The sequence below is a fragment of the Nannospalax galili genome, unplaced genomic scaffold, assembly GCF_000622305.1.
Source record: "Nannospalax galili isolate Female #2095 unplaced genomic scaffold, S.galili_v1.0 scaffold203, whole genome shotgun sequence".
In the NCBI taxonomy this organism is placed as follows: domain Eukaryota; kingdom Metazoa; phylum Chordata; class Mammalia; order Rodentia; family Spalacidae; genus Nannospalax; species Nannospalax galili.
Genome location: NW_008351640.1, coordinates 654,790 through 675,361, shown reverse-complemented (window position 1 = coordinate 675,361; position 20,572 = coordinate 654,790).

The following is a 20,572-nucleotide window of genomic DNA, read 5'->3' as shown; positions in this document are numbered from 1 at the left end:
TCTTGATCCTAGCCAGTCTGATTGGGGTAAGGTGATACCATAGGAAGGTTTTAATTTGCATTTCCCTAACTACTAATGATGTTGAGCCCTTTTTGAGATGTTTCTTAGCCATCTTTATTTCTTCCCTTAAGAACTTTCTGTTTAGATCTTTAGCCCATCTTTTAATTGGAATATTTGGTTTCCTGATTCTTTGTTTTTTGAGTTCTTTATATATTCTGGATGTTAAATCTCTTCCAACCCATGAACCTTTAAGATTCTTCTATCTCCTGGTGTCTTTCTCAGTCTCTTCTTTAACAATTTAAATTTTTTCATTGTAGAGATCTTTGGTGTCTTTTGTCAGATTTATTCCAAGATTTTTTTATTTTTTTGTAGCAGTTATGAATGGGAGCATTTCCCTCTATTCTTTCTCTGATTGCTTATTATTAGTATATAGAAAGGCTACTTATTTTTGTAGATTGATTTTATAACTGACCACTATACTGAAAGTGTTGATCAGTTCTAGGAATTTTTTTGGTAGAACTTTTGGGATCTCTTAGGTATAGTATCATATCATCTGCTAAAAGGAATAATTTGACTTCTTCTTTTCCAGTTAGTACTCCTTTAATTTCCTTCTCCTGTCTTATTGCTCTAGAAAGAGTTTCAAGCACTATGTTGAAAAGGAGTGGAGATAGTGGACGTCCTTGTCTGGTTCCTGATTTTAATGAGAAAGCTTCTAGTTTTTCTCCATTTAGAATGATGTTGGTTGTGGCTTTGTTGTATATAGCTTTAATTATGTTGAAGTATGTTCCTTTCAGTCCAATTTCCTCTAGGACTTTGAACATAAATGCATGCTGAATTTTGTCAAAAGCCTTTTCTTCATCTATTGAGATGACCATGTGGTTTTTGTTTTTGACTCCATTTATATGATTAATGACATTTATTGACTTGCCTATATTGAACCATCCCTGCATTTCTGGGATAAAGCCTACTTGATCATGGTGAATGATCCTTTTGATGAGTGTCTGTATGCGGTTTGAAAGTATTTTATTGAGAATTTTTGCATCTATGTTCATTAAGAATATGGGTCTATAGTTTTCTTTTTTGGTTATGTCTTTACTCGGTTTGGGTATTAAAGTGATGGTGGCTTCATAGAAGGAATTTGGGAATTCTCCCTCTGTTTCAATCGTTTTGAATAATTTTAGTAGTTTTGGTTGGAGGTCTTCTTTAACTGTCTTGTTGAATTCTGCTGTAAATCCATCTGGGACTGGGCGTTTTTAGATTGGAAGCTTTGTCTTATTGTTTCAATTTCCTTATATGTCATGTGTCTGTTTAAACTGTTGATCTCCTCTTTATTTAACTTTGGAGGTCCCCATGATTTCAGATATCCATCCATTTCTTTTAGACTTTCAGATTTAATGGCATATAGGTTTTTAAAATATTCCCTTCTAATGTTTTGGATCTTTTGGGTGTCTGTTGTGATGTTTCCGCTACCATCTCTGACTTTGTTGATTTGGATCTGCTCTTTCCTTCTGTTGGTTAACTGGGCTAAGGGTCTGTCTATCTTGTTTAGCTTTTCCAAGAACCAGCTCTTAGATCCATTGATTCTTTGTATTGTTTTCTTTGTTTCTATTTCATTAATTTCTGCTCTGAGTTTTGTTATTTCTTGTCTTCTGCTGGGTTTCGGTTTCATTTGTTCTTGCATTTCCAGTGCCTTGAGTTGCAGTGTTAGATCATTTATTTGGGCTTTTTCCAAATTTTTAATGTAGGCACTTAGAGCTTTAAACTTCCATCTTAGGACTGCTTTTATATGTCCCAGAGGTTGTGTTGTGTTGTATTGTCCTTTTTGTTGAATTCCAGGAATTCTTTTATTTCTTTCTTAATTTTTTCTGTCACCCACTCATTGTTTAGGAGTATGTTGTTCAATCGCCATGAGTTTGTCTAGTTACTAGGGCTTCATCCAGTGTTGATTTTGAGCCTTATTGCTTTGTGGTCTGATAGAATGCATGGAATTATTTCATTATTTTGTATTTGTTGAGGTTTGTTTTGTGGCCCAGTATGTGGCCAATCTTTGAAAAAGTTCTGTGAGGTGCTGAGTAGAAAGTGTATTCTTTGGTGTTTGGGTAGAATAATCAGAAGATTTCTGTTAGGAACATTTAATGTATGGTATAATTTAATTCAGATATCTCTCTGTTTATATTTTGTCCAGTTGACCTGTCTAATGGAGACAGTGAGGTACTGAAGTTCCCTGCTATTGCTGAGTTGGGGTTAATCTGTGTGTTAAAATCCTGTAGTGTTGTTTTTATGAATTTGGGTGTACCAGAATTTGGTGCATATGTGTTAAGGATTGTAATACCTTCTTAGCTAACTGTTCCTTCAATCAGAATGAAGTAACCCTCCTTAACTCTTCTGATCAGTTTTACATTGAAGTCTATTTTGTCAGATATTAGAATTGTAACACTTGCTTGTTTCTTAGTGCCATTTGTTTGGAATATTCTTTTCCATCCTTTTGCGTTAAGGTAGTGCCTATTGTCCTTGAAGGTGAGATGGGCTTCTTGCAGACAACAGAGAGATGGATTTTGTTTCTTAATCCATTTGCTTAGCCTGTGTCTTTTGATGGGGAGTTCAGTCCATTGATATTTAAGGTTATTATTGAAAAGTGTGCATTGGTTGCCATCATTTTGATTGCTGTTTGTGTTCTCTGTCTAATTTTGTGTTTCCTAGATTATATATTTGTTTTTCTTTCATTGCCCTTAGGGTATAGTTGTTTCTTCCTCTACTCTCTGTATTGCTTCAAGTATTCTTTGGCGGGCTGGTTTTCTGGACATGTTTTCTTTCAGGCTATTCGTGTCATGGAAGATTTTTCTTTCCCCCTCAACTATAATAGACATTTTTCCTGGGTATAGTACTCTGGGCTGGCATCTATTGACATGTAGAAGTGGAAATACCTTGTACCAGGCTCTTCTGGCTTTTATAGTTTGTGTTGATAAGTCAGCTGTAATTCTGATGGGCTTTCCTTTGCATGTGAGTTGTTGTTTTTCTTTTGCTGCTTTCAGTATTCTCTATTTGTTCTGTACATTTAATGTTTTTACTATGGTATGTCATGGGGAGTTTCTTTTCTGATCCTATTTGGTGTTCTATGTGCTTCCTGTATTTGTACAGGGATGTCTTTCCTTAATTTTGGGAAATTCTCTTATATAATCATGGTGGTCAACACCATTAACCTGAAATTCTTCTCCTTCCTCTATTCCTATGATCCATAGATTTGGTTTTTTTCATGGTGTCCCAGATCTCTTGCATATTCCATTACTGTGTTTTTTTATTTTTGTTTTTGTTATTTAATTTTCCATACTCTTTTCTTGAGTGGTCCAATTCTTCAACATTATCCTCCAGTGTTGATATTCTGTTTTCCATTTCATTCATTCTAGAGGTGAGGCTTTCCTCTGTTGTTTCAAGCTGACTTATTGAGTTTTGCATTTCCTTCTTCATTGCCGCTTGAGTTTTCTTCAATGTTTTTATCTCTTTTGTGAATTCATTCAGATTTTTATCCCTATCTTCTTTTAGCTCTTTGATTTGTTTGCTCATGTGTTCTTTAAATTCACTGAATTTCTTGATCATGTTTATGATTGTTCTTTTAAGTTTAATGTCCTGGGTTATCTCTAGGGGCTCTCCTTGTAGAATTCTTCTACAGGATTGATGGGGTTTGGTGGGCACATAGTGTTTTGGCTTTCCATTTTATTATTCTTTCGTTGTGGTTTCAGCATGTGAATTTCTTTTGTTGTTTATGGTTCTCATATGAGAATTAAGTTGAAGTTTTCTTCTGTTTGTATTATCCAGGTGCCTAGATCCTTTCTTTATTGGTTACATTAAGTTGGTTCGTACAGAGTTCAGCTTCTCTCAGGTTTATTTTGGAGGGAACTGATGACTTCAGATCAGCTATTCAGGGGTACCCACAGAAGCCCAATTCAGGTTCCAGTCAGGTACATTCAGGTTTCCTTCACCATCTGGAGGCAGGATCCATGCTCTCTCAGGCAGTCCTGTGTGTTGTTGTCACCCCTTTGTCAGAGGGAGGCTAGAGGGAGGCCATAACTTGGCACTCTCCTGCAGTCTGATCAGATCCCAGCCTTAGCCTATCAAAGGCAGATTTGCCCTGGGGCCTTGGGAGGGCCTCACAAAATCCCAGGTAGGTGGATGGTATGGGGCAATTAGGGGAAGCTCACCACCAAGTGGAGGCAGGATCCAAGGGATGTCAGGCTGTCCCCTGGGTTTTCAGGCTCTCTGGTAGTTGGAGGCAAGAGGGAGGCCAGATCCATCACTCTGGTGGTCTGCTGAACTCCCAGCTGCTGCCGCAATGGAGGCTGAACCACCCTCTCTGACTGTCTGGTTAAGATTGAGTCCCATAATTTTAGAAACACATCCATTTCTTTTAGGTTTTCAGATTTAATAGCATATAGGTTTTTAAAGTATTCCCTTATGAAATTCTTTTTCTTTTTGTCTGTTGTGATGTTTTCCCTTTTATCTCTGATTTTGTTGATTTGGAGTTGCTCTTTCTTTGGTTAACTGTGCTAAGGGTCTGCCTATCTTGTTATTCATTTCAAAGAACCAGGTCTTGCATTCATTGATTCTTTGTATTGTTTTCTCTTTTCATATTTCATTAATTTCCCTCTTGTCTTTGTTATTTCTTGTCTGCTGGGTTTGGGTTTCATTTGTTGTTGCCTCTCAAGAGTCTTGAGTTGCAAAGTTAAGTCATGTATTTTTGTTCTGATTTTTTTAATGCAGACATTTAGAGTTATATACTTCGCTCTTAGCACTGCTTTTAAAGTAGCTGAGACATTTTGGTGTGTTGTATTATCCTTTTCATTTAGTTTCAGGAATACTTTTATTTCTTTCTTAAATTCTCCTTTACCCATTTATCAGTCAAGAGTGTCTTATTTAAAATCCATGAGTTCATATAGTTAATAGGTCTTCTTCCAATATTGACTTTAAACTTTATTGTGTTAGGGTCTGATAGAATGATGAAATTATTTTGATTACTTTGTATTTTCTGAGGCTTATTTTGTGCTCTGTATTTGGTCAATTTTGGAGAAAGTTCCATGGGTGCTGAATAGGAAGTATATTCTTTGGTGTTTGTGTGGAATATTTGGTAAATGGCTGTTAGGTCCATTTGATGAATGGTATTCTCTAATTCAGATGTAAATGTCTCTCTGTTTATTCTTTGTCCATTTGATCTAATGGAGACAGTGGTGTATTAAAGTCCCCTATGGTTAGTGAGTTGGGATTAATCTGTGTCTTAAAATCCTATAGCAGTTTTTTTAACTTTTACAAAAACTTTACTGAGAATTTCATACATGCATATAAGGTGTTTTGATCAAATCCATGCCCATTTCGCTCCAACATTCCCCGCTCTGAAGAGGTAAGCCTAAAGTCTTTTAAGGATTAGATACAAGCTCCCAAATACTTTTTGTGGGGTCTCTCCCTCTCCTCGTGGGTCGTTGGCCACCATTCCACAAGGACAAAGGGAACAGAAGCAACGAACGGGGTCAGGATGGCCAGTGAGCACTGACGGAAGAAAGTCCTTCCGGGAGGCAGGTTCAGTGATACAAACAGCTCCAGACTCAGTGAAACAGCTCCAGATTCAGTGAAACAGCTCCATTTAGTCAGTGGGGATTAGGGAAAATATAGTGTGGAGGCAGTAGTCAATGCTTCAGCTGATAGATGCTCATAGTATGCTTTATTTACATGTGGCAGTAGGCTCCTATCGTCTGACTACCGGGAAATGCCTAATTATCATATAGAAAAAACCTGGGGGTAGTTTTTACTCCAGGTAACTATGCCAAAGGTAATGTTCCAAATAAGGTCAGACATCCTTGCTTGGCGGCACTTTCCAGGTAAGTCAGGCAGAGAGCAGGAGGCCCCCTGCTGAGAAGAGGAGTCCTTCCATATAACACGAAGCCCCTTAGAGCTATCCAGACAAGGAAGACTACAACCCTAGCAGCAGAGTTCCCCAAAAACTTTTGGCATTTTTAGCCTTTGGAACAGAGTATGTTGCTAAGAGGCCCAAGGGCATTTTGATTCTTAGCCAAGAAACTGGCTACATTTCTTTGGGATCTTTTTACCATAACTGGCTAGCCAATTCCTACCTCCTATTCTTATCATGCCATCCTCTGAAGGGGTTACCAAAATTGTTAATAGGAAATAAGGACACAGACCGCTCTGGTCTCCTCCATGCTGAGCAAAGACACAGGTGAGGCAATTGGAGTACCTCTTCAATGGGTCTGTCTAAACGACTCCAAAATTGCATAACTCTTGTCTCTAAGGGGAAAAGAAATTCTTTGAATCATAAATAGGACAAGGAACTAGAAAAAAAGTCAGAACAGGGAAATATGTCCATGCACATATCTTCTTGGTTAATTGTTCCTGTAATTAGAATAAAATGTCTGTCTTTATCTCTTCTGATTCATTTTAGTTTGAAGTCTATCATCAGCTATTAGAATTCCAACTCCTGCTTGTTTCTTAGTGCTGTTTGCTTAGAATATGTTTTCCATAATTTCACCTTAAGGTAGTGGCTGTCCTTCAAAGTGAAACAGGTTTGTTGCAGACCATTATAAGATTGCTTTCTTTTCTTAATCCATTCAACTGACCTGTGCCTTTTGACTGGGTAGTTCAGTCCATTGATATTTAAAGTTATTGAACAATGTGTATTAGTTACCATAATTTTCATTTCTGTTTGCATTTACACCATTATATCTTCATTTAGTTTCTGTTGTCCGTTGGGTTTAGTCATTCCTTTCTTCAGCTTTTATTGCTTCAAAAATTCCCTGAAAGGGTTTTTGTGGACCTGAATTCTTTCAGCATATTTATGTTGTGGAAGATTTTTCTTTCCCTTCAACTTTAATGGACATTTTTGCTGGGTAAAGTATTCTGAGTTGGCATCTATATTCATTTTGAACTGGAAATACCTTGGTCCATGCTCTTCTGCATTTCCTAGTTTGCATTGATATGTCAGCTGTAATTTTAATGACTTTTCCTTTACACGTGACTTGTTTTACTTTGCATCTTTCAGTATTCTCTCTTTGTTCTGTCCATTTAATTATTTTACTATAATGTGCCATGGAGAGTTTCTTTTCTAGTTCTGTCTATTTGGTGTTCTGTGTGCTTCTTGGATTTGTATGGGCATATCTTTCTTTAACTTTGGAAAATTTTCTTCTACAATACTGTTGAAGCTCTGGTCACCGCCATTATTCTGGGATTCTTCCCCTTGCTCTATGCCTATGATGCATAAATTAGGTCTTTTCATAGTGTCCCACATTTCCTGCATATTCCATTCCTGTGTTTTCTTAATTTTTTCACAATGTTTGCTTGAGTGGTCCAATTCATCAACTTTACTGTTAATATTGCTATTTTGGTTTCCATTTTATTCATTCTATTACTGAGGTTTTCTCCTGTCATTTCTATTTGACTTGTTAAGTGTTTCACTTGCTTCTTCATTTCAGCCTTTCTTCAATATTTCTAACTCTTGTGAACTCAGTCAAAATTTTGTCCCTATCTTCTTTTAGTTCTTTGATTTTTTTTTTTTTTGTGTGTGTGTGTGTGTTCTTTAAATTCACTGAATCATGTTTATGACTGTTCTTTTAAAATCTGTGTCCTGGGTTATCACTAGGGGGTTCTCATAGAACTTCTCTATAGGACTGATGGTGTTTTGTGAGGACAAAGTATTTGGGTTTTTTTATATTATGTTTTTTTTGTTTGTTTGTTTTGATTTTGGCATGTGGGTTTATTTTGTTTCTGATTCAGGTGTGAGACTTAAGCCTTCCTTTGTTGAGTTTAAGTCTGTTTTTGTTTGTATGCTTGATGTACCTCTGTTGTTTTCTTATTGGGCATGAAAATCTGGTTAGTCTAGTATTCAGGTTCTCTCATTTGAGAGACCAGATGGCTCTAGTCTGGTGACTCAGGAGTTCCCTCAGAAGCCCAAGTCAGGAGAGAATCACATGCTTTTAGATTTCCTTCTAGGATCTGGGCCCCTCTAGTCAGCAGGCAAAGCAAAATTTTGGAAGTTTGCTAAGTGGAGGCAGGATTCAGGTAATCTCAGACAGTCTGCAAAGTTTTGGACCCCTACTAAAAGGCAGGGAAGCCTAACTCTGCATCAGTGCAGGGTGGGTAGGTAGATGGTCCCAATGTAGGGGGATGGACAATGGCACAATTTGGAAAGTTCACCACCATGCAGAATTAAAAAGGCAGTCCAGGGATGTGGTGTGCTAAGAGCAAAAGAAGGCCTGTACCCAAGCTAAAGGAAGAACAAAGATGTTAGGTTTGGGAGATTGGAGTTTCTCAGGTTGTAGATGAATCAAGGTGCCATGGACAGGATCAGACCTACCAGGGAGGAAGGTTGGTCTAGGCAACTTAAGAAAGTTGTGGTTTCATACATCCAGGGTAGAAGAGGGTCTCAGGAGTACTAAGGCTAGTTGTGGGTAGGGACAGCCTGTGAAGCTTCTAAGAAACTAAACCAAAGAATTGAGCTGCTCTGGGTACAGGAGATCAGTATGCAGTGGATGGATATGGGATCTGGGGTGATAAGAGCAAAAGTAGGCCTCTGTGAAAGGCTAAAAGTAGAACAAGATGTGGGGTGAGGAGATTGAATTTGCCTAGGTAGTGGGGGAGTCAAGACACAGTGCCTGGGATCAGACTTATCAGGGAACAAGGCTGGTGTCAGGAATCTCAGGCCAGTTGTGGGTAAAGACAGCTGGGATAGAAGGCTGGTCTCAGGTGTGCCAAGGCAAGTTGGGAGTTGGGACAGTCTGAAAAGGCTATAAGAAACTAGACTGGAGGATTGAGCTGGTGTAGATGCAAGGGATCATGATGCAGTGGGCATGTCTGGGCTAAGAGGGTAGTCCAGAGATCTGGGGTGCTAAGAACAAAAGTGGGCCTCAAATGTAAAGATTTTAAGGTCACCATTGAGCTTAAAATGATAATGAATAGTAAGAACATAATGTGAACAAGTAACTTTTATTTTTTTCTCTATGTGGAAACCATCATTTTGTTTAAACTAGAAACATGGGCTGTGGATGGTTTCTGGCCGCTGGGCAGGCTTTCTTCAGGGTGCAACTCTGGGTCTTCACACACTATCACACACTTGGCACTTGATGGGGACAGAAGGTAGGAGGTGGGGATGGGGAGGGATGGGTTGGGCCAGTCTGGTGGAATGCAGGCATGGAGGCAGATGTCCCACTGCTACATGCTGCTTATGTGCTAATAAGTAACTTTCTAAGAAAAAAAAATAACATATATATGTAATCTTAGTGGTTTAAAATATAATTGGCTAAACTTATAAAAGAAGGAGATGAAGTTGGAAGGGTGGTGTAACTTTGTTCCTGAGGGGAGTTGAACTAGAGACAAAGGAGTGGCTATAATCAAGAGACATTGTTTACATGTATGAATTTTTCCAAATAACAAATAAAAAAGATCAATAACAAAAGAATAAATCTTATCGTTGTCATGGGGATATTTTCAAACATATTCTAGTGCACTCAAATTGGACAGACCTTACGTTAAATAAGAGAAAAACTATGTATAGTACTGTGATTTCAAATACATGGTTTTGTGCCATAAATTCTCTTGAAAAATAATAACAGAAACCATGAACATAAATCACATTAAATTATAGCTACTATATTGTAGGCCCATTAGGCAAAGACTTAAAATAATTTTTATCCATTTCATTATGAGAGTCACTGAGATGCACAGTGTAGTCTTTTTAGATCCCAGATAATACATGGAGAAAATACATACTTTAATTGATATCTTCATTCTGCTTGGTATGAAAATTATGGCTCAAATAAGGTCAATAAGAGAAGTAGAGTCACACAGGTGACTGAATAGTGAAGGAGTTATATGAAGTAATTATACCCAACTGTTAAACATGAAGTAAACATTACAAAGTGAGAAATGTCATGGAGAAGATCTCATGAAGCATTAATGCAAGAGAAAAAGTTAGAAGTTGCAACAAAAAAGATTACCTCTATATTCCGGAATGAGATAATGGGAAGGGAGTTGGAGGAAAACCCCGGGGAATCTGAGACTGCTGTATCTGGTGCTGAGCCTGACAGGAGAAAGGAACCTGGGACACCGTGGGCCTCACTGCTATGTCTGTACCAGTGTTTTGGGAGATGCAGTCAGAACCATCTCTAGAGTGTACACTGTGACTTAAGTTTATTTTCTAAGTCTCTTTTAGGTGAAAATTTCTCTTTTAGGTAATTTATGTACATTGTACTGATTTCTGGAAAATATAGTTCTAATTTGATAAAATTGGCACTATAAACACCACCATAAATAACTGTCATAATGTGAAGTTAATCTGTCATTGAAACACTGATCAACTCATATACTGCTGTATTTTAAAGTAGGACTTTCCTTTTAAAAATTTCCTAGCAACTTTGTTTTTTATTTTTAATTTTTAGTACATTTTATTTTCATTTTGCATATATGCTGCCTTGCTTGCTTGTATGCAAATGCACCACATGGATGCCATGCCCTCAGAGGCCATAAGTGAGCTTTGGAACCTCTGGAAGTTGAAGTACAGACAGTTTTTAGCTACTACGTGGGTGCTGAGGAACAAACCTGGGTCATCTGCTAGAGAAGCCAGTGCTGTTCACCTCTGAGCTATCTTTCCAGCTTTTCTAGTGGCAAATTTTAAGCTGATACTTTACATGTCTAAAATACCTGTGAATTTGAAGAGAGGAACTAAAATTTTATAATATTACATTTTTGTTTCTGAATTATTTTGTGCCCATTCTTCTTGGTTTTATCTTACCAGTTTATTCTGTTATTTAGTTTTCTTTCTGCCATGAGCTCCTTTATTCACAGTTTCCTTGATCCTGAAATTTAATATTATCTTATTTGAATATTCCCATTAATAATACTTGAGAGTCATTGTTACTATAAGGAGCTTAATTGACTTCACTAGAAGTTACATGAGATTGTATCTGAATACATGCTACCTTGCATGGAAATATCAGTTATTGTTTCCATTGTGTGACCAGAACTCCTATGGAACTTTCTAAGGAAAACCCCACAATTGTCCAATAAATAAACAAATAAAATGTTATTTCTATTTAAATAGTGAGATGAAACACCTCAGCCTCATGTATGTGCCTAGAACCACATCCAATATCCACATATTCACATGCCTCACACCCTATGGAGACCAGTTGTTAAGCCTGCAGGAAGTCAAAAATCTCCTCCTGTCATGTTTTATATTTTCCTCAAGAGAAAACCAATATTACTCACCCACTTGTATAAATAACATATATAAATCACTTCTCTGACTGTTCACTGATTTCATTATGTAATTTACAGCTCACAGCTAATCTAGTCTCTCTGGATAGAATGCATGCAAATAGTAGACATCTTTTCCAACTACTAGATTTCATATGGTACTTTCATCCTAGTGTTCTCAAGATGGTTGATGGCATCCATCCCATTTTCAACACTGTTAAAGTTTAATGATTTTTTAAATGTATTTATTATTGCCATACCCTTGTAAATTTAAAAATAAGTGTTTTCATTTTTCAATTGAAAAGCATTGTGGAACTTTATCATAGTATTGCTATTAGACAGGCAACTGGGGTCCTGCACCATGTATTAACACATACTTCAGGCATCTTTCCTTTGAATTTTTTGGGTATCCTCTAGAGTTTTGGTCTAGTCAGAGAGGAAAATCTTTTAAGACTGTGTTTCTGAGTTTAAATACCTCTCATATCCATTGCAAAACATCCCAAATTTTTATTTTTCAGCTACAAGTGACACCAGCTAGAGGTATGCAGGATGTGTGGAGACCTGGATACAGGCTACCTTCTTGAAATAGGCCAATGAAGAGCTCACATGCTTTTGGTTGCCTATTCCATTAGTGAGAACTCAAAGTACAGAGAGACTCCAAAGTGGCTGCCACTTCCACTAGAACAAAGATAAGCTCAGACATCTCAATGTCAGTGACACATTGCTGATTCTGTGCCAGGAGACAATCCTCAAGGTTTTTTTTTTTTTCCATTGACTTTTATGATTGGCAACAGATATCACTTATACCTAATCTCAGTGTGGAAGCTACACTACTGTTTTGCTAAATAGTTATGATGTACCTGTCAAATTGCCTTCAAAACTATGTGTCAATAGAGCAATGATACTATCAGTTTTAAACAAAGATGTTTCTTCTCGCAGTAAACATCAGGGAATGCACAGGCGCAAAACACAGGAATAAATGGCTGCTGACTGTTCAGCCCCAAATAGGACATCCATATAACCCTCTCCAAGTCTCAGAGAACATCATGCAAGTAAGAGATATAATTAATGTAAGAGCCAGAATAGAGCAGGTGTGATGGGGAAGCAGCCTGGAACACAACTTCTGGATACGACACAGGTGCTACAATCTTGGACTCACAGCATCTATGATCTCCACAAGACTGTGCCTATCAACACAACCTTCCATGGAGAAGATGGGGCTCATGAGACTTCAGCCTTGCCAGAAGATATAAAAGTAATTGTTGATGGGGAGGGAGAGATATTTTGTTCAGTGCTGTTGTCACTGGTGAGGTGTAATTGTTACTGAGAATAAATCTTCCACCCATGCTCATTTAAACAACCTCAATGAAGTTCATTGGGGTATACTCACCAAAAAAAAAATGCATGAACGTAGAAGTGGGACGAGTTGGGAAAACCAAGAAGATTAACAGAAATGAGAATGAGACCAGAGAGTAAGAAGCATGGTAAACGTGGTTGAAACATATTATGCTCATGTCTGAAATCATCCTAATGAAACTAATATGAAGAATTAACCTTTGCTAGTAGAAGCATTAATAAAAGGTTATAATTATAAAGAAAGAGTCTGTATGAAAGTACCCTTCATGGATAGATAATGCTGCTTCCAGAAGCCAGACGTTATTAAACAAAACTTCTGGAACCAGTGTAGCTTTCCTTGCTATGAGTGGTTGGTCTAGGAGACACCAGTGGCCCTCAGAACAGAACAGGGTACTGCCATTCAACATGGTTGCCTTCCTGAAATGGGTGACAAGATTCTTTTGCAGAAGATACCATACATTTTGGTTTCTGTATTTAGAGAAATTAAGTTGGAACTGAGCTCAATGTGTCCTTCCTACTTCCTAGCATTCACAGTGCTGCAAGGTGTTATGCAGGTTACATTGAGAGAATAATCATCAACAGTTTCACTCAACTGTAGATCTTGTGTGCTACAATACCAGCCTGCCAGGAAAGATGAGTTCACTGGTGCAATAGCCACACAAGTGTTCCAGGGTAGCCAATCACTTTCTGGTTGGAGATAAGTCTTACTCCTTTGGAGGGCATTTTATGCCTGGTACTTTTGACCTGGACAAAAGTCCATGAAGTTGGTGTTCATAGGCCCTAGGGAAGAATCTGTAGCTATTCCTTTGCTAAAATAATATCTCGTGAAACTGTCTTCTAAATATTTATGATTATACCAACAGACTAGTGTTGTTCACACTTCTTCAGTGAAACTACTTCTTTTCAGCAAATAGTGGAGGCTAATCGAAATGGTGAGAATAAGCAACTTTTGAGTGACCGACCCTACATGGACATCTATATTGCCTCATCTAAGCCTTAGAATTAGTCTTAGAAGAGGGTGTAGAAAAGACATATAGTGAGAGACAGAGACAGAGCAAGACAGAGCCAGGAAAATAAAAGGGGTATTCACTGGACGAAGCAAATTAGAGGAAGTGAGAGGGGTGTAAGAGAGAGTAATGGAAGGTGAATATGACTTAAACACATTATATACAATTGATAGACTGGCACCATCCTTTTAAATATTCTGGAAAAAAATCATTTTTCACCCTGTATATGTTCAGATTGCAGCATTATCAGAAACCCTCAGAAAAAAAATTTAATTCAGAGTAAAATATTCTTTTTTAAAAAATATTTTATTTATTATTTTTATTTTATGTGTATGAGTGTATTGCCTACATGGATGTGAGTGCGCCTGTGTCATACAATGCCGTGGAGGCCAGAAGAGGACTTTGGATTTCCCTGGAACTGGAGTTAAGGACGGTTCATAGCCGCCATGTGGGTGCTGGGAATTGAACCCCAGATCCTCTGCAAGAGCAATCAGTGCTCTTAACTGCTGAGCCATCTCTCCTGCCCCAAGAGCAAAATACTCTTAAAAGATGAGTGCATTTATGAAATCCTGTAAATGAGGTAAAGACGTGTATAATTAGAAAGTCTTAGAGCATTTCTTTGAAATGTAGAAAAGGATCTTTTTTTCTAAAAAGTATGACAACATATGAGAAGAGGTTATTTTTGTGTGTGTGGTCTTTTTTGAGACAGGGTCTCCCTGCAGCCCAGATAAGGAGTTATTTTTAAAACCCACTTATGTAAATGATAAAGAGCTTGTCTATATTTTTATATCCTATTTGGGTTTTATTTTACCAAAAGTGTCACAGGGCAATATTATTATCATTATGTGTTTTAGTGGCAGAATTATATTTTTGTTTGCATAAAAACATTGATTTATTTTTATATTTGAACACTTTTTACTGAATTTTTGCAGATTTCATACACTATTTTTTATCATATTTAGATGCCCTCCCCTATCTACATCTTTTATTACTACCTACCCAGTTTAATGTACTCTCTATATTAAGGTCTATAGAGTCAAATTTCTGTCCCCAATTGTCCTTTGATGTAGATCCAGCCAATGGAGGCTGATTAATCTACTGAGTCCCAACTTTAAAAGAGACTAACTGTGCACTTCCCAATAGCCACTGTTTTCTAATAGCTCGTCAGGTAGGGTTAGGAATTCTTACCCACTTCCCCATCTGTGTTTGTATTTTGTCTGGCTTGAGCTTAAGTGTCATGTGTGTATGCTGTCCCAATTACTGTTAGTTCATAGGCAGGTGTCTGGTACCACTGTTCACTTGTTGTCGTCCACCACTTCGGCTCTTGCCATCTTTCTGCCACCTCTTCCACAATGATCCCAGAGCCTTTGAAGGCAGAAGGTGAATATAGGCCTACAGTTCAGGGATAATCACTCTGCGGTCTCTTATTCTATGCACATTGACCCGTTGTGAGTCTCTGTGTTAATCACCATATGTTGCACAAAGAAGCTTCACCAATGAGAGCTGAAAGATGCATTAATCTATGGGTATAAAAGCAAGTCATTAGGAGTCATTTTAATGTATCTGTTCAGCAGAATAATAGTACTAAATTCTGCCCTTTGTCCTGTGACCTGCCTGTGCATATGTTCCTAGGTCTTATGTCATTGTCATTTAGGGACTCCTTCTTATGAACGTTCCTTAAATCCAGTTAGAAAGTGATTGATTGCTCCCATAAGATATAGGCCTCTTGTGCATGAGAAATCATATCTTGCTAGCAAGTTATTGTTGAAGCATGCATTATTCACAGTTGGTTATAGTTAATGATCTTTTTTTCTTCTGTGAGCTTGCAGAGCATCTTCCAGCACTATGAAAACTGTCCAGTAGAGATGACCCTCTGAAGTCAGTACCAGTTTGATTTCTCCTTGTTTTCTCTACTGCTCAATATGAAGTGTCTTCCACAAGAGGGTCCTGCTATCAAGTTATTGTAAACAATTGCAAGGACTAGCAGTATTGCTTCAGTATCTACAGGTCACATGGTCATCAACTTCAAAAGAGGGAAGCTGTTCCTGGCATTGGGATTTTATTTTGCTAACCAGTGATGTCTAGCAGGGACAATGTCTTCCTGTTATAAGTAAATACTTTAAATCTCATTTTAAGTGTATATTTAATATACCTTAAGAAACGTGTTCCCCTTTTCTCTTTTATATCACTGCATTCAGTTGCGATCTCCATGAAGCCCACAATCTTGGGTCATTGTTTCCTGACCTTTCTGGATTTTCCAACTGAGACTTGTATATCTAAGAATTCAAAGTTAGTATGCAGGTGTGAGAAGGAACATGTGATGTTATGTTATCCAAACCTAGAAGGAAATATTATTTTTAAGTAAGAAATGCTTCCTTAGAAACAATAAATATTTAATTTTATTTCATTAGAATTTGTAAATACAATGTTTTTACAATACTAACATAAAATATAGTGCGAATTTTAATAAAACCCCATCTGGATTTTGAACATTGTTATGCCCTCACATATATCTTGTTGACAAATACCCCTTATAGAGCAAATGCAGTCTCTTGCTTGAGCCGAGTACAGCATTTGGAATGCCTATCTGTACATAAATTCTGAAGTTACAAATTGACAAGATGGTTGATGAGATGTCAAAAAATATTTGCAAATATCTCTGGTGTCAGCACAATTCAGATCCAAATAAGAGCTTTTCTGACGCAAACCATTTATATGTAAACTGGTAAACAGGGTGGAGAGAGAGGATAGAAATGAGATGAGGTATGTCACCCAGTGCTGCACTACAGAGATCAGATCTGTAAATAGCCTGCACACAGTGATCACTAGAGCAAACCCAATGAATAGGGACTGTTTTGTCTACTTGTCTTGGCTCAAGAAGGCATAGTAATTAAACAAATAAAATTTATCAGTTATGATTCAGAATGAGTTCCCCTGTGTGTTTGCCTTTCTTACCCCCTTCTTTGTAGTGAGGTCATTGAACATGATCCCAGGACCCATTTGTGTGAATATTGGCACTTGCTCCAAATAGTCCATTTATATGACTATGCATCAACCTATGCATTAACAGTAATAGAACACCTCTGGCTTTACATTTTTATATCATAATTAAATTAGCGAGAATGAAACTTAATCTTTAACAACAGATTCCTTCAGAAATGAGCAGTTCTTCAAATTCCCCATAACGGAAAACATTGGAACAGTAGTATCACTGAAATATATACAGGTAAAATTTTATAGAAATTACTGTTTGTGTACATGTGCAATCCTTCAATGTCAAAAAATCACATGAGACTATCCAATTGAAAATGTTTTCATTGATCAAATTTCCCACAAAATTAATTTTAAATTTATATGGTAAATTTTTCTGATGTATGAATGCATCATTCTCTGCAGCATAAGTACCTTAAAAAATGTGATTATAATGCTCCCAAATTAAAGAGGGAGAATTAATGATTTTAAAAACATGAGTAAGTTTTCCCTGGGTTTGTGGAATATGCCTGTTATCCTAATATTTATGAAGTGGAGCTGGGAGGATCAGTCCAACTTGAATTGAAATAAGATATGAATCAGATTATTAACTGATGTCAGCACAATTTGGTTTGAGAAATATTAAACTGTGGCAGGAAAAAAAAGTCTTCTAAATATCTCATAAGTATGAAAGCTTCTTGAGACTATGAAATATTATATGAAATGATAATTATATGAAATGATAATTTAATGAAAAGAAGTACTTAAAGTATGAAGTGAGGAATAAAAATCTAAGGGAGATAATAGGTAAAGTGAAACACCCATGGTTGTAATGTCACCATTGAAAGATGTGTGTTTTCTATAGTGAAATACATTCTCTCTGTTCCTCCTGCACTGACACTCTTATATTCTTTTATATAATTTAATTTTCATAATTCATTACTTTTAGTAACATGAGCAATCAATTTGAAAAAGTGAAAAATAACATACAATCATACAATTATAAAATAAATACAATGAACATTTTATTGTTTTATCATTTTCATTATGTTTTCTTCATTTTTAGTAGTTTTTTGGGAATATCACACTACGCATTTTTTTATTTTTTTTTTATTTTTTGGTGTTTTGAGACGGCGTCTCCTTGTAGCCCCAGTTTGCTGTGATTCTGTCTAGGTTAAGCTTTTGGAAGACTTCTACATGATGATGCAACTGATATGATTTCATATTTGCAATTGCCCTGATCTCTGGAAAACACTGGAACCTGTGGAATGCTCAGAACTAAACAAGACACCTATATCAATCACATTCTTTCTTCCCAAGTTTCAGGAATCATTGAGAAAGAAGACACAAGAAGACTGTTATTTCTGCATTGTGGTTTATTTATCTGGTGTTAGTTTGTTGGTTGAGTTTCTGTTTCTTTCTTTTTTTGTTCAAGTTACCTTTCATCTTTCAATGTTCATGAGGGGGCTAACTGTCAGCTGGATTGGGAGTTGAGTTCCTCCATTTTTCTTTCATTTAGTGTTAGAGTCTCTCTCCTAGGTCTTCTGTTTGTCAAATGCAGTCTGGTGAAGGAGTAAGTTTCCTCTGGTAATACAGACTGGTCCTAGGACTCAAGACCAGATGTGACAAGTAGAGGGCCCCGGCCAGGCATCTAACAAGGCTCAGTGAGTCCTGGATTTCCGGGACACGTGGGATGACTCTAGATTGTTACTCTTGAAGGTAACAGCTATAAACTCTGGGAAAAGAAAGTCTATCTGGAGATATTGGGATTATCAACATGTGCAATGCAGGCCAGAACTGGAAGAAACACCAGAGAAGAAAGACCTGGAATATGAAACACCACCGGGTGTGTTTTCAATATTCTAGCTTCTAGTTTGAGACCTTGATGCTTTCAGATCACATAAGACTGGAACAACTTGAAGTTAAAACTCACTATCATATGGAAATTAGGAAATCAGAAAATGGAATTTGAATCAACTACAGCAACTCAAAATTTAAGGCAATGCTTCACAAACTAGAGTCAAGAAACTATGTAAGGAAAGTTGTTTCCAAGACTGTGTATGAACGAGGATTAAGTGTCTAACTTGCCCTTGAAATATGCATACCTCATTCAGAGAAAAATACCCAATGAAGGAGCAAAGAACTAAGCTGAAATTTAATTAGGTGAATTTGCACTTTGAATCCAACTACTTAGAGTCTGAAACAATCCCCTCTCTGAAACCAGAGACATTAAATTGAAGTTACAAAATTCTTGGGGACAATCAAAATGTATTCAAACAAGAAAGAACCAGAACAACATGGCTTAAAAGAAAATCAGTACAGAGATATCTTGATTTGACTCAAATTAAGTACAAGAAAATATTAAATATAATGGGTGAAATTTCAAAAAATTTCATTTTCAAATGAATGATAAGGAAAACAATATTATTAATGTGCAATATGTTTTATATAATCAGAGAAATATGCAATATGAAAGAGAAAAAATAAACTATAATTGAAAATATATTAGAAATTTAAAAATATTTTATCATTTTTATTTTATGTGTATGTGTGTATTGCCTACATGTAGGTAAGTGCACCCATGTTAGGCAATGCCCAACAGAGGACAGAAGAGGCTGCTGGATACCCTGGACCTGGAGTTACGAACAGTTGTTAGCTGACATGTGCGTGCTGGGTTTCAAACCCAGGTCTTCTACAAGAACAGTCAGTGTTCTTAACCGCTGAGCCATCTCTCCAGCCCCAGAAAATATACTAGAAATGTAAAAGTTTCAAATTTAACAAAATAAAGATAGAAAAATTCAGTAAATAAATTAAAATAAATGGTTATCTAATTTTAGAGACAGAATGTTTAAAAGGAATAGAATTTGGAGAAAATTGGGACACTGTTAAGAAGTAATATAAGGAAAAGAGAGAAAAGCCAAAATTGTTCAAATGAATAACTAGTCCCCATTTTCCAAAGATGCAAATATATATTCAAAATATTAACTCACCTCAAAATGTATAGATTAGGAAAGAAACATATCTAGAAGCAACTAAGTTAACTAACTCAGAGCCCCACACAATGTACATTCCCAACTAAGTTAACTAACTCAGAGCCCCACACAGTGTACATTCCCAAATGAAAACTGTTAGGCAGGAACTGTTTAAATACTGTGACTGGTTTGTTGACTTCTCATTTCGAGTATGAAATCCGAAAATGAGGTAGAATAAACTATCAACACAAAATTTTCTATTTACCAAAATATATTTCAAGAGTGAATGAACAGCATACTTTTTTTAAAGAGAAAAGTTGAAAGAATCTGTCACAGTCATTGTGCATGGAAGAAATGTTAGCAAACTACATGAGTCTCAAGGAAAATTTTTAACTGTGGAAAATTCAGTTCTTTAATAAAAACTGAAGAACACGGGATCTATGTTGTGAAAAAGATAAAGATGTTAAAGAATGGAAACTAGAGGAATAATGCAGTGTAACGCATAATTTTAAAATTAATGATACCAAGAACGATTTGCTTGTGGTAAAATACACACAGTACACAATGAGTAGAAATTACAGAATAATGGTGTCTTCATCAATAACAGCCTTGGTGTCAAGTATCAAGGTTAACTTGGGTACTGAACCTTATAGTATTTAAACATGTTTCCCATATAAAGTTGCCTGAATAAATTTCAATATGCTCCCTTGCCACTATGATTTAAATCTTAATAACTCATGAAGCATATGCTTCATGAGTTATTATAGAATCTTTTCTTCTGTGGACCCATCCATTATTATTTTATGTATTTCTTATAGGTCTATAACCTCTCCCCCTTTCCCCAAATAGTATATGAAAGATGGCATTTCCTCAATTGAAGTAAATGTCATCAAATTTATAATTATCTCTCCTTCATTTCTTTGATTTTAACTAGTTAGAATTCTCCTTGTTTTGATGTTGATGTTAAATAGTACCATTATGCTCTTTACATTTATCTCTAGGGCCACAATATTCCATTTA